Source organism: Ipomoea triloba, chromosome 10 (assembly GCF_003576645.1).
Source record: "Ipomoea triloba cultivar NCNSP0323 chromosome 10, ASM357664v1".
Taxonomy (NCBI): domain Eukaryota; kingdom Viridiplantae; phylum Streptophyta; class Magnoliopsida; order Solanales; family Convolvulaceae; genus Ipomoea; species Ipomoea triloba.
In genome coordinates, this window is record NC_044925.1 from 10,609,145 (window position 1) to 10,615,144 (window position 6,000).

Genomic DNA, 6,000 nt, shown 5'->3' on the forward strand with positions numbered 1-6,000 from the left:
AATTTGGTCCTTGACAATTTTTCGTGCCTAATTAAGTCCCTCGACTTTAAAATTTTTAACCAATTTGGTCCTCCGTTTATTTTGCCGTTAAAATCGGGACCAAATTGGTAATTTTGCTATAGTCAAGTGACCAAATTGGTAATTTTGCTATAGTCAAGGAACCAAATTGGTAATTAATTTTTCACGGAAATGGTCCCTTGACTATAGCAAAATTACCAATTTGGTCCTCGATTTTAACGGCAAAATAAACGGAGGACCAAATTGGTTAAAATTTTCAAAGTCGAGGGACTTAATTGGGCACGAAAAATTGTCAAAGACCAAATTGGTAATTTTGCAATAGTTGAGGGACCATTTCGGTAATAAACTCTCAAAACAATTGAAAGCATCAACACAATTAAGAGCTAAAAATAGAAATTGCAATTAAACTAATGGAAATGTAAAGATAGAGTAGAGATTACCAATCTAGGAGAGAACACTATTATACTTCAATCTTCAATTTCCAAAAGCAATCTAGATCTAATCTACTATCTATCTAAGATCTAGAACTATGAATGGGGGAAAATCCCCTAAGGGAAAAAGGAAAAATTAGATCTAAAATCAGGATCCCCCTCTCAAATTTTGAGGTTTGCTTTAAATAGTCCTCCAAACTTGCCATTCTCGAAATGCCCTTAATGAGCCCGTCCACGCAGGTGGTCCACGCGTAGGACCCTACTGGAATCATTCCACGCTTGTTCCACGCGTGGAGGATGGCATGGAGCCTCCTGCTGCCCGCTTCGCTTCTTCGTTGTTTCTTCCTTTGCCCTCGGGTCTTGTTTTGTCTTGCGAGAGTGGCTTCGAAACACAACATATGGTAGAGTTTTGCGAGAATAAACACATCAAAGCTTATTACGCACTAATTGATCACAAATGGGCATGAAAACATTGCATTCAAGTCCTAAACTTGACCCCTTCAATAGCTATTTTTTACGCTTATCAAAGTTTCCACACTTTAACTATTGCTTGTCCTCAAGCAATTCACAATCTAAACCTAATCATATAAGTGCCAAAAAATAGTTATGCAACACGATCAATTGATCGGTTAAGTGATTTTAGGGTGTAATCAATCGGAGAGGGTGAGATCCCCCACACTATCTACCAAAGCAGGTACCAGCTCATATTGAAAAGAATCATCCTGCTGAAAATATACTGGGAACACCCACAGCTGGTGTTCGAACTAGAGGAATGTTGAAAGGCAGTCTTGTAGAATTATCCGGATATTCATGCTATACTTCAAAGTTTGAACCCAAAAATTACAAAGAAGCACTTCAGGATGAACTTGCTCAATTTGAGAGGAATGGGGTATGGGATCACTACAAGAAAAATCGCGATTCGCGACGGAAAAATTCCGTCGCGAAACAGCCTAGTTTCGCGACGGAATTGCGACGGAATTCGTTCCGTCGCCTATCGGCTTGTCGTATCTTCGTTTGCGATGGAAAAATCCGTCGCGAGATATGGCGACGGAATCGCGACGGAATAATTCCGTTGCAATTCCGTCGCAATTTGGTAAGGAAATATTAAAAAAAATTAGGGTATCCGCGTCTGTTCTTTGTACAACAGACGCGGATACCCTTTAAAAAATTTAAAAAAAATTAAATACAAAAAACAAAACAAAAAAAATAATATTCCTTTTTACACTGTAACATTGTAACTCCCAATACAAATACTATGAAAAATACAAACACTTTACAATTTTACGGTTTACGGTACTTTACTCTAAACTACAAATTTATAGTTCCAAACTAAAAATAATTGAAAGCTAACTACAAATTTATAGTTCCAAACTAAAAATAATTGAAAGCTACAAAAGAGAATATAGTTCCAAACTAAAAATAATTGAAAGCTACAAAAGAGAAAAAATTTAAAAAAAATTAAAAACAAAAAACAAAACAAAAAAAATAATATTCCTTTTTACACTGTAACATTGTAACTCCCAATACAAACACTATGAAAAATACAAACACTTTACAATTTTACGGTTTACGGTACTTTACTCTAAACTACAAATTTATAGTTCCAAACTAAAAATAATTGAAAGCTACAAAAGAGAAGAATGGACGGGTTGATACAAACGCATGATATCATCTTTCAAACTTGTTCCTCCTGTACTGACCATTACCTGTATCTTCAAGTGCTTGCCTAATGCCCTTACAAACTTGAGATCTTTGAAGTGCTAACTCTCTTGTTGGGACAAGTATAACCACTGCATTATCAAACAACAATGATGATCCATTCATAACACAGGTGATAACAATCATTTATTTTAACGAATAGAGATGTTTCTCCTTCCTAAGCATGAACCAGCTACATTGAATCGTAAATGGAAAAGGAGGGAAAGCAAGTTCCATTATACTTCATAATTAGTAATACTGGTGGATGTGAATAAATTACTAGCTCTGTTTCTCACTATTGCTTAATAAACAACAGCACTATATTACTATAGTCTGCACCAGTGCACTAGAAGAACCATCAAACTTATCTTCAAGAGAAATTTAACCATGTACCTTCGGTCACTCCCAAACTCATACTTGTTCCACAGAAGAAGAAATTTAAGGAATTTAAAATCACAATGATTAAATTAAGGAATTTAAATGAATTTCTTTGTCTTTTTCAGCTATGAATGTTTCTCCATTGTGACCCAATAAAACACAATCACAATGATTAGAATTGCTACTTCTAATTTTGTAGCACAAGGCCGTCTCAAGGTCATCACATTCCTTTGTTCTCTTAATTTTAAACACGCATTTAGTTGTAAATATATACTACAGAAATCTTGCAGAGAGAAATTTTGATATACTAACCTTAGGGGGAGGAATATACATAATGTAAGTGAAGAGTATATGTATTTCATCATCTTCAAACCGTTTTGAGGCACTTAATTCCTCTATAAGCTGCTTTAAAGGAAGAGGCTGTAAAATTAAACAAACACTTAGTAAGATTGATTGTTAAACAAAGAATACCAAACCTAACTCAACCTGTATGGTTTAGGATGCATTTTAAAATTGGAATAATAAGAGATTTATAATAAAAAAATTTCAAAATCTTAGTAACTAGATCCATAAACTAATTCAAGTATGGAATAGAACCTACATTGAGAAGGAACACAAACAAATCCTCAGGGTGCACCGATCCAACTGTTAGAAAGCAATCCTCTAGGTTTGCCAGCCTTTTACCAATTGGCTTTATCTCCTGAAACAACAAAGCCAAACAGTAGGGACCCAATCAGGTCACTAACTCTGTATAACTCAATTGCAGAGAACACAGTTACTGTGTTGAAACCTCATATATAAGTTCATCTATGTCAATGTCTTTTCTTTTTAGTTTACTCTGAGAAGAACAAAAGATCAATTCAAAGCTTTGACTGAATGAACTATTCATTTTCTTTACATTTTTAAAGTTCAAGTAAAACTCAATCCTCCATCACAAATGCCACAAAGTTGATATAATTGCTGCAAAAATCATACTATACCTGTAATCCATAGCTATAAGCTTCCCTTCACGTTGGCCTTTAGAATCTAAGCGATGTCTATCTAAATGATTTCCTGGCTTATCCTGTTTGATGAAGTCCAATCATTGAATATTTATATATAGCAAGCAACATAATATCGTAAACTGAAATTGAAGTACATGACATGACTCAATTGAAAAAGAATTAAATTAGCTTGAGCTGTAACTAATTTTTCACCAGCTGAAGTTTTGAAAACTGATGCAAGATCAAGATAGCAAATTTTTCTTTGCCAACTTAACAAAACTTTCATCACAAATATATTTTATATATATTAACAGTATATATTATAACATCATAACATATATACTTTATATATATTAACAGTATATATAATTCTTTTTGTTAAGAGTGTTGCATCCCCAACATCTATCCAAAAGCAAGCATTCAATTTTCTAATTTTGGTAGTGCATAATCCTAATCTTGAACATGACTAAAAAAAATCTGAAATGCAGACCTTATTGACAGTTCTGATGTTTCTAATTTTGGGTTTGGAAGAAGGCCAGATAAAAGAACCACCAAATGTCTAAACAACCACTTAGAAAGTACAAGTAGTTTACCAAACCTACCTCTATCCTAACTACAATACTATCCTTAGAAATTAGGCTAAAGTGCCATCTCACACCATGGGAATTTTTAAACACTGTTAATAATAATAAATTAATAATCCAAGCTAGGGCAGATTCCAGCCAAAAAGGTTCAATCTCTAGACTCTAGATAAATCTTCTGTGGTCTTCAAGATTATCAAGAAATGACAACAACATATAAACACGTAAACAAGCTTCTCTATGCCCCAACCTTAAGTTTCATGCTTACATAAAGCTGGAAAAGCGGATGCCTGGTCTAGTTGAAGCCACCTCCTCAACATTGGAGGTAGCCCAAGATGACAATGGTGCCAAACAGATTTGAAATTCATAAACAAATTGATATAATAGTATATATTGTTCTAGATTAGTTAGAATTCATAGTTTTATTTATCAGATTGCTGGGGAACCTTATCTGCTAAATCCATAGATCATTTTTTTGTACTAAATTACTATAGATATAGATAATGAGTGACTTTCCATAATTGTTAACTATGTAAAGTTATGATATACTAATATGTGGTAAAATCAGTTTTGCCAATGTAGCTTCTTTTATTTTAAAGAAGAATACCATGATACCAGAATGCATAATCAACATCAACATTACCATAAAGAATGATATACTCAAGTTTATCACAAGCTGAAATGATTGGGAAAATTACGAACTATTTGAGAAAGGAGGAATTACCTGAAAGTCACAGAGCGACAGAGGCAGAGCGATTGGGAGGCTGAGAGGTAAGAGACGACAGAGATGGCGTGAGGCAGAGCGATTGGGAGGCTTCGATGGCGATGGCGATGGCGTTCTGCAGCGATGGGGATGGCGTTCTGCGGTGATGGCGTTCTGTGGTGATGGCGACGACATTCTGCTGCGGCGGCGAAGGCGTTCGGCTGCGGCGGCGAAGGCGCGACGTCTCCCAGGCTGGGGGTTGAATTGGAGGAATTAACATCTAAGTGTCTTAGGCTAGGGTTTTTATTATAATTTTTAATCTATTTGATTTTATTTGTAACAACTAAAAGACAACGTTCAGAGGTAGAGGGAAATAAAATTTTAAAAGAAATTGCGACGGAATAAATTCCGTCGTTAGTTCCGTCGCAATATTTATTGATTTGTAAAAAAATTCTTTCTATTCGCGACGGAATAAGATCCATCGCTATTTTCATCGCTATTTCACGACACAAAGTAAATCCATTGCCTTTTCCGTCGCTAAATAGACGACGCAACTTACATTCGTCGCCAATTCCGTCGTGAATATTGTCCCGCCAAGATTCCGCGGGTTTTATTTTCACTTTGCGCCAAACTTCGCGACGGAATTAAATTTCGTCGCGAATTCCGTCGTTAAATTGCAACGGAAACTATTCAGTCGCAATATCCATCGCTATATTGCGACGGAATAGCTTCCGTCGCGATTCGCGATTTTTCTTGTAGTGGATCTTGTACCATGTCCTCAAAATGCAAACATTGTTGGAACAAAGTGGATATTTCGAAATAAAACTGATGAACAAGGAAATGTGGCAAGAAATAAGGCTCGACTGGTAGCACAAGGGTATTCGTAGATTGAAGGAATTGACTATGAGGAAACCTTTGCACCAGTAGCCAGACTTGAATCTGTAAAACTGTTGCTTGCTGTATCATGTATCCTGAACTTTCAACTGAACCAAATGGATGTCAAGACTGCATTCCTAAATGGACTGCTCAATGAGGAAATCTTTGTAGCCCAACCAAAAGGCTTTGAGGATCCACATTACCCTCATCATGTTTACAAACTGAAAAAGGCCCTCTATGGACTGAAACAAGCGCCAAGGGCTTGGTATGAACGCCTTACCCAATATCTTTTGAAAAATGGGTACGACCGTGGTGGAGCTGATAAAACCTTA

The 6,000-nt window shown here is 35.9% G+C and overlaps 1 long non-coding RNA gene across 1 annotated transcript; it reads right to left on the minus strand.

Moving 5' to 3' along the window:
* Positions 1–1,923: 1,923 nt before the first annotated feature.
* LOC116033558 lies at positions 1,924–5,047 on the minus strand. Its single transcript, XR_004100872.1, has 5 exons — positions 4,814–5,047; positions 3,506–3,588; positions 3,127–3,225; positions 2,838–2,945; positions 1,924–2,239 (listed from the first exon to the last, which is right to left on the minus strand). It is a non-coding gene; the product is annotated as an uncharacterized LOC116033558 (long non-coding RNA).
* Positions 5,048–6,000: the final 953 nt, after the last annotated feature.